Source organism: Microtus ochrogaster, linkage group LG5 (genome assembly GCF_000317375.1).
Source record: "Microtus ochrogaster isolate Prairie Vole_2 linkage group LG5, MicOch1.0, whole genome shotgun sequence".
Lineage (NCBI taxonomy): Eukaryota > Metazoa > Chordata > Mammalia > Rodentia > Cricetidae > Microtus > Microtus ochrogaster.
Window position 1 is genome coordinate 22,062,396 of NC_022031.1, and position 8,225 is coordinate 22,070,620.

General features: G+C 41.0%; 1 protein-coding gene across 4 annotated transcripts in view; it reads left to right on the top strand.

Moving 5' to 3' along the window:
* The first annotated feature begins 1,629 nt into the window (after nucleotides 1–1,629).
* Pnisr (PNN interacting serine and arginine rich protein) overlaps nucleotides 1,630–8,225 on the top strand; it is a 28,231-nt gene continuing 21,635 nt past the window's right edge. Inside the window, exon 1 of one of the 4 annotated variants that reach the window (XM_026786554.1) lies at nucleotides 1,630–1,956. The gene's annotated coding sequence lies outside the window, so the exon portion shown is untranslated. The remainder of the gene's footprint in view (nucleotides 1,957–8,225) is intronic. The other 3 variants (XM_005361917.3, XM_005361916.3, XR_003378232.1) reach the window with 3 other exon arrangements.

Genomic DNA, 8,225 nt, shown 5'->3' on the forward strand with positions numbered 1-8,225 from the left:
AACTCACAGAGATCCACCTGCCTCTGCCTCCCAAGTGCTGAGATTAAAGGCGTGCGCCACTACTGCCCGGCCTTGGTGAATGCTTTTAATTCCAACACTTGGAAGGCAGAAGCAGATGGTTCCCTGAGTTCGAGGCCAACCTCGGCTGAGGAATATTAGTTATGCTAAGTGGAAATGAAGAGTCAACTACAGCTTTTTTTTTTTTAAATCTAGTACTAACCTCATGAACTCACATCATAATATTGTAAGGTGGTTGGTAGTTTTCGATAGTTTTCTTCATAGAACTCCCCCACTTCAATTATATATTGAAGACTAAATTTGAGGACAGAAAGTGTTTATTTAGGAGGACTTTATTCTAATAACACAGGCTACTCTAGGGTTTCAGATGCTTAAGAATGACAGAGTTTCTTGCAAAGGTCATCTCTAGTCTCACATCTACCTATATTTTCTTTACCCAGCCAACTACAGTCTTCTTTCTACAGTAATTTCATCTTTCTTGTGCACAATTCCCAACTCAAAGACTTAGATTTTTAGTGTATTTTGTGGATGCAAAAAAAGCAAAACAAATACGTATCTCACCTTAAAGGGAATAAGAGCTTATTGTAGAGCTATATTTGAATGCCCATGGCCCAGGGAATGGAGATTTGGGTTTTACCAAATTCTGGGTATAACATGGAAGTAGTTTCATGATATTTTATAGTTTTAAAGAACAAAGACAGCCATAAATCAAGTCAAGCTTCAAATACATTGGTGTACATCACCGAGAAAGTTCCAAGATGGGAGACATCTTTATATGGCTGAAGATACTACCTGATAACATTCTTAGTTGTTGAGTTGGTTCTTGAATTAGCTGACTAGGAGTCAGCTAAGTTGAAAGGTTCCAAAAGATTTTTATCTATTAGTCACAGAATGTTAGATCCAACGTAAACATTGGACAGGAGGGGCTATTCACTGGGCAAAGTTAGGCCTAGAACATGTAATTAGCCAGCCTCTGGACCTGTATGTAACATTCCAATCTCTCCACATTACTGCAGTGCTAATCAATCTGTGCAGACACAGCCTCCTTCCTGAAATTGCTTCACAACTCTTTCTTCAGGCACACTTAAATTTCTTGAAAGGCATTTCCCAAAGTTTAGGTTAAAAATACTCCAAGCATTCTGGTTTCTTTTGTAACGAAACTGGTAGGCTGGAAAACTGGCATTTTAGATATATGAACACTGTTCACTCTAAAACTTCTTTTACCTCTTTTCGGAAGGCCACCTTGTAGTTGAGATGAAGAGGATTCTGTAGGAACTGCTTCCCAGTTACTTTTAGTAGCTGACCGAAGTTGAACTGAGTGAGAAAGTTCCCACGAGGGGGCGCGATGTTACTTAACAAAGAGACTTAGGCAAACTCCCTGCTTCCAGAACTCAGTGGGACTCCAGCCTGATGCCAGCTTGTCTGAAGTGGGCCTGGCACAATCAATTTCAAGTTGGCTGGCTTTGACTTTGGGGTCCCTCCGTGGTCTGAAAGTGGAGAAGCGAATTCAACATCTTTCCTTAAACAGAAAGGTTCGTAGGAGAGAACACATTTTCTATTGGAGGGTCTCCTTGTTAAAGTTAAGAACTTCAAGGCGCCCTTTGTACGGAACACTAAGTTCTCGGCTCTGTGCTGGCTGTGCAGATGAAAATGTGTCGGGTATGACGCAGGCTTACCACATGAATATTCAGCGCAGAAATCGAGGAGGGTTTGCCCATTAAAAAAATGGCGCGGACGCGTCAAGCCGGTATAATCACATGCTCACAAGCCGGGCTGTGGGCGTGTACGACTTCAGACCAAAAGCGGATGTTATTATTCACTTCCGGGTGAGCCCTCTCCGGCGCCATCTTGTCTTGTTCATGAAGAAGTAGAAGCATCGGAAAGGCTGGAGAGAATTACAGGAACGGTGGCGACAGCGGTATTCAGGAATCGGAGCGGGTAAGCGTTGAGCACTTTACACGGAGGCTCTCGCCGGACAATTAAGAGCCTCCCGGTTGGTGTGGCGAAGGTAGCGAGACTTAAGCAGGCTGCGGACGCTGCTTGGCGCGACCTCCGGAACCTCATTCCGAGAAGCCCCGGTGCCCGCCTGAGCTCGCCAATGGGAGCGCCGCTCTCTCCGAAGAAATGAGTGTTTTTGGTGAAAGAGCGTGTTCACGATCGCTTCTTGGAACTGAGAGTTTTCTCCGGGAAGGCAGGGGACTAATTGTTGGGCTCCTGACCGGCCGTTAAGCACTGCGCGTGCGCAGTGCAAACACTTGCGGGGCCAGCAGCGCAGAGGGGCGGAGGAGGCGGGGGCCGGGACCTGGAACTTCTACCCGGCGACTCCGGACTACGCAGGCCCGGGGAAGGCGGTTGCGTCTTGTTAAAGTATCATTTTGTTGCCTGGCTTGCCTGTGTGTTTTTACCCAGTGATGGATATTTTGTGTTAAGCATCGCAAAGGAGGCTAACAGTATCCTGTGTTTCAGTTGTTTCGTTCTTTTGTGGATCATGCTATCGAAGAAAATTGGGCCTTTGAGCAGATTTTGACTGTGCTTGATTAAATTAACAGTCTAAATCTTTAATATTTCACTAATCTTTTCTTTTCTTGACCCTAAATAAAACAAAATAGTATTGAGATCTCTTGAGTACAGCAAGGCAAAACTAAACCAGATTTTATTTGTGTGTGTGTGTGTTTTTTTTGAGCACCAAGAGAGGATGTAGTGAGTTCTAGGATGTGTGTGTGTTTATGTATGTATATATCGACATATATCTATATATCCTTTTTTTTTTTTCTTTTCTGGAACTCGCTCTGTAGACCAGGCTGGCCCCGAACTCACAGAGATCAGTCTGTCTCTGCCTCTCTAGTGCTGGGATTAAAGAGGTACGCTAGCACCGCTGGCTAGGATCTTCTTAAGAGGCATTATTTAAAATATGTAAACTTTATATTTTAGGAAATTTCTTTTGTATTTTATGGCCCCGACTGGCTTGGAACCCAGAGATCCACTTGGTCTTTGCTTTGGCATGCTGGGATTAAAGGCATTTAGCGCCACACCAAGCCTTAGAATTAACTGTCGAAAAATTGAGCAGATAGTTCATAACTTCCCCCAGCTGTTACATTTCCCTCAGCAGCATATGCTTGCATGAAACTTTTGTTAGAATTTGGAACAGTGTTGCTACGTTATTAACTGATGACTTACTCGTGTATTCTTCTTTTAAAAAATCTCTAAAAACATTAAAAACAATAAGGGTTTTTTTTATTTGTTTGTGTGTGGAGAGGGTATCAGTGGAGGCCTGAAGAGAATGTCAGATCCCCTGGCATTGGAGTTGCAGATGGCTGCCTTGTGGGTGATGGGAACTGAACCTAGTTTCTTTTCTGCAAGAGCAGCCAGTGCTCTTAACTGCTAAGGCATTTTTCTAGCCATTATATATTTTTTTTAAAAGAAAGGTTATTTTATGTCTGGATGTCAGTATTATATTTTGTTATCGAATTCTGCTTTTGACCATTGCTGAGTCTTTCCGATGTCTACTGGTCCCCTCCAGTTCTTTATTTGATTCTTTCGTTTCTTTGTTACTCTGTCACTAAGGCTGGTCTGGAATGCTCAGCAATCCTCCTGCCTCAGCTTCTTGAATGTTGAGATTACAGATATGTTTTACCACAGAGCTTTGTTTTTTTTATTTTAGTTGGGGCAAGGACAGGGTCTTATAGCCTCCAACTCAAAATCTTCTTGCCTTTGCTTCTTTACCTCTTTAGTGATAAGATTCAAAATTGCCAGCTATAAACGGTTTTAGAACATTACATTTTAATTAAATTTTAATTATTATCACACAGTCTGTAAGTGACTTTTGTAAATATTAGTGATCATCATTTGAACAAGTCACTTTGGGAAACTCAAAACAGTTGAAGGGCTTTTTTTCCTTTTAAGATTTATTTTTATATGTGTCTGCACTAGTGCACTAATGCCATACATGCGTGTATCTGTTTGTGTCTGTGTATGTATGTGCATATTAGTGTGAGTGTCTGTGGAGGTCAGAAGATGATGGGTTCCCTGGATCTGGAATTTCAGGAAGTATAAGTTGTTTCATGTGTGCTGGGATTGAACTTGGGTCCTCTGTCAGAGTAACCAGCACTTCTTTAACCACTGAGCCATTTCTTCAGCTCTGGGTTTTGTTTGTTTTGTTTGTTTTTCACTTGCAGTTCTAATAGTAAAGAAAGAATAAATGATGATGGTTCTGGTTGTTAGTATTTGCGGGTCACTGTAACAGATTACTAGACGGCTTAAAAATAACTGAAATATACTCTTTCATGGTTCTAATGGGAAAAAGAGTGAAAGCAAAGTTTGAGAGGTGTCTTCCTTGCTTCTGGATAGCACCTGTCTTTCTGTTCCTTAGCTCGTAAACTTGTCCAGTCTTTGGCATCGTAGGCACAGGACATTTCTCCATACGGATGCTTATGTCTGTCCTCACTAGGGATTTGATTAGTTCTTACCCTAATCAAATGTGACCTCATCCTAAATTGACTACTGTATCTGCCCAGACTGGGTTTCCCAATAAGGAAAGATATCACGGATTAGGACTTCAGCCTGTCTTTGGGAAGACTCCAGGTTGGTCCATAATTGGTGTTTTCCAGCCGTGTGATACTTTTGATGATCAGATGCAATCCTTGGTTAGTAGCTTTTCTCTTCTTCCCAGATTAAAGTTGTTGTTGTTGTTGTTGTTTTTTTAAAGACATCACAATTAACTTGACCCTGTGAAGGGAAATATTGTCAACAAAGTCTTTTTTGGGGGGGGGATTTTCGAGACAGGGTTTCTCTGTGGTTTTGGAGCCTGTCCTGGAACTAGCTCTTGTAGACCAGGCTGGTCTCGAACTCACAAAGATCCGCCTGCCTCTGCCTCCCGAGTGCTGGGATTAAAGGCGTGTGCCGCCACCACCCGGCTCTCAACAAAGTCTTGTTGCATGAATCATCAGTAGTCAGACTTTTCCAAACTTGAAAAGTTGATAATCTATGAAAATAATTCTAACAGGAGACTGAATAAGTTGATTCAATCTTTTAAAAGAATAGTTGCATTTATTTTATTTTTGTATGATTGTGAGTATATGTGTGGACACATGCACCATGACATTTTGTGGAGATCAGAGGGCTGCTTGCAGGAATTGGGTCTCATTTAGCATCACGTGGGTTTCAGGGATTAACTTCAGGCAGGTTTCCAGGCAGGGTGGGAAATGCCTGTACCTACTGAGCCATCTCATGGTTTTCAGAATTTTTCCCCTCTAGGGGGATATGAGGGTGTTGGGGCTGATTATATAGGCCTTATATATGCTGGACAGGTTTCACTACTTAGCTATAGTCCCTAGGCAATAGAAATCAAATTGTGATATTAAAGAAATAAATAGTAATATTAAAATGTACTTTTCATGGTTAAAGTTATGTATTTAGCAGATAACATAAATGAATGAGTAAAATACCTAACCGTTTAGTATAGTCAATTTGGACACACAGCGAGGCTGACCTTGAACTCAGAGATTTGTTCCCTTAGTGTTGGCTCCCATACCTGGCATCATAATCTTTGTGCTTTGACTTTTTTTTTTTTTTTTTGCTTTTTCGAGACAGGGTTTCTCTGTGGTTTTGGAGCCTGTCCTGGAACTAGCTCTTGTAAACCAGGCTGGTCTCGAACTTACAGAGATCCTCCTGCCTCTGCCTCCCAAGTGCTGGGATTAAAGGCGTGCGCCACCCGGCTCTGTGCTTTTGACTCTTGTATGTAAGGAGTCATAGTATTCTGTTTTAGAGGTTTATATTTGTCCTTTAGGATAAAGATTTTATGGTGAACATGAAGAAATAGAGAATAGGGCTTCGAATTTTTTTAATTAATTTATTTATTTATTATGTATACAATATTCTGTCTGTGTGTATGCCTGAAGGCCAGAAGAGGGCGCCAGACCTCCTTATAGATGGTTGTGAGCCACCATGTGGTTGCTGGGAATTGAACTCAGAACCTTTGGAAGAGCAGGCAATGCTCTTAACCACTGAGCCATCTCTCCAGCCCCAGGGCTTCGAATTTTTGTCATCAAATCAGTCTTGCTCTTTTGTAAGTAATTGGTAAACTCCTTTAGTAAGTGTTGTGCTGGCTTAAAACATACAAAAGTGTGTATTACATGCTTGATTGGTTCATTCTGTTTTTCTAATCAAGCTTTTGCCAAAATTCTGTTCATTTTGCTTATTTTTCTCTAGACTTCATTGGTTTCTTGAGATAGAGATTCCTTGTGTAACTTTGGCTGTTCTGGAACTAGCTCTGTAGACAAGTCTGGCCTCCAGCTCACAGAAATCAACCTGTCTCTGCCTCCCAAGTGTGGGATTAAAGGTGTCACTACCTCTTGGCTTTCTATAGACTTTTGAGTGAAATCAAAGTTAAGTTTTTATGACCAGCAAGTTGTCCCCTTAGAATTAGATTTTTAAATTTATTCTATAGCCTCTAAGAAAATGAACAAAGGCTCCGTGGTGTCTAGGTGACTTCTGCGTGATTTTTTTTACTTCCTGTATAAGCCTTTATGGATTGTGCGTCTCACTTTCCCTTGATTCCTTTTGTCGTAAAGTTTATGTATTTCTAAAAGCATACATTCATACACACGATAAAATAGTCTAAAGAATACAAAAGGTATGAAGTAGAAGTTCCCTGATAACTTTTTTCTTGCTTCCTTGAATTTTCAGGAGTCTTATATACATGCTATAATATGAAAAACAAGAAGCTTCAAGTGGTAGTTTTCATGCTGTAATTTTCTTTCATTGAGTTTGTGTATCAGTACATGTCAGTGTATAAAGCTCTTCTCATTTTAATTGCTAAGAAGAGTCCATTTTAATTTATTTACTTTTAGTTAAATTTTACTAAAAGTACATGTTTACCAGTAGAACATTTGCCAAGATTTTTAAAATAGTTTTCTTGTGAATGTATTCATCCATGGTTGGGGGCCTCTGACCAAAAGGCTGTGTTTATAATTTTACTAATGCTGGATTGTTTTCAAAAAAGACCCAGGTAGTTGATAGGCAGCCTTTAACTCATTCAATAGTTATTTGAAACTAAATAAAGATTCTTTTGGTTTTGTTAAAACATTTTAGTTGGGGGCTGGAAGAATGGTTTGGAGGTCAAGAGCACTGGCTTTTCTTCCAGAATACAGAGGTTCAATTCCCAGCATCCACATGACAGCTCCCAACTGTCTGTAACTCTGGTTCCTGGGGATCTGTCAGCCTCACACAGACATACATGTAGACAAAACACCAAAATAAAAATAAATAAATAATTAAAAGAAAACATTTTAGTGACTCCTGATACTTGGACTTTTCTTATCATCTTTGCTCCTCTACCCCATATTTTACATTGATTTTTCTCAATCTAAATCATTAAACACCATTCCTGAATAGTAGCTCTTGAGAAAAGCTTGGAAAGACTGTGTGTGTGTGTGTGTACATGTGTGCATGCACACAGGTACTGGGATCAACTCAGGAGGTCAGGCCTGGCAATACATCTTCTTACCCACAGAGCCGTCTTGGTGGCCTCTGTTACTGTTTCTAAAGATTTATTTTTATTTATTTTTAGATATTTTTATTTTATGTGTATGGATGTTTTTCATGCATGTACTTATGTGTGCCCATAGATGTCAGAAGAAGGCTCTAGATCCTCTGGAGCTGGAATTAGGGATAATTGTGAACTGAGGGAAGAGTAAAAAGTGCTCCTGGCTGCTGAGCCATCTCTGCAGCCCCTAAAAATTTTGAAATTATATGTTAGATATGTATCTATGGGTGTGTGTAGCTGTTCTTTGAGGTCAGCGGTGTCAGAGCTCTGGAGCTGGAATTAAAGGTGATTTATGAGCACACTCCATGTGGGTGCTGGAACCAAACATGGCTTCTCTGCAAGATCAGTTTGCACTCCTCACTACTGAACCATTTTTAGCCCTTGTTGCTAGTGTTTTTCATGGGTGGGTGTGGTAGGGTGCAGGGGCATGGTTTGAGACAGGGTCTCATTGTGTGGTTCTGGTTGGCCTAGAGCTCACAAATACCATGATTTTTCAGCCTCCTGAATGCTGGGGTTAAAGATGTGTTCTACCACCAAGCAGTGGTGGTGCACGCCTTTAATCCCAGCATCTGTGAGGCAGAGGCAGGAGATCTCAGTGAGTTTGAGGCCAGCCTGGTCTACAAGAGCTAGTTCTAGGACAGCCAGGGCTGTTAATACAGAGAAA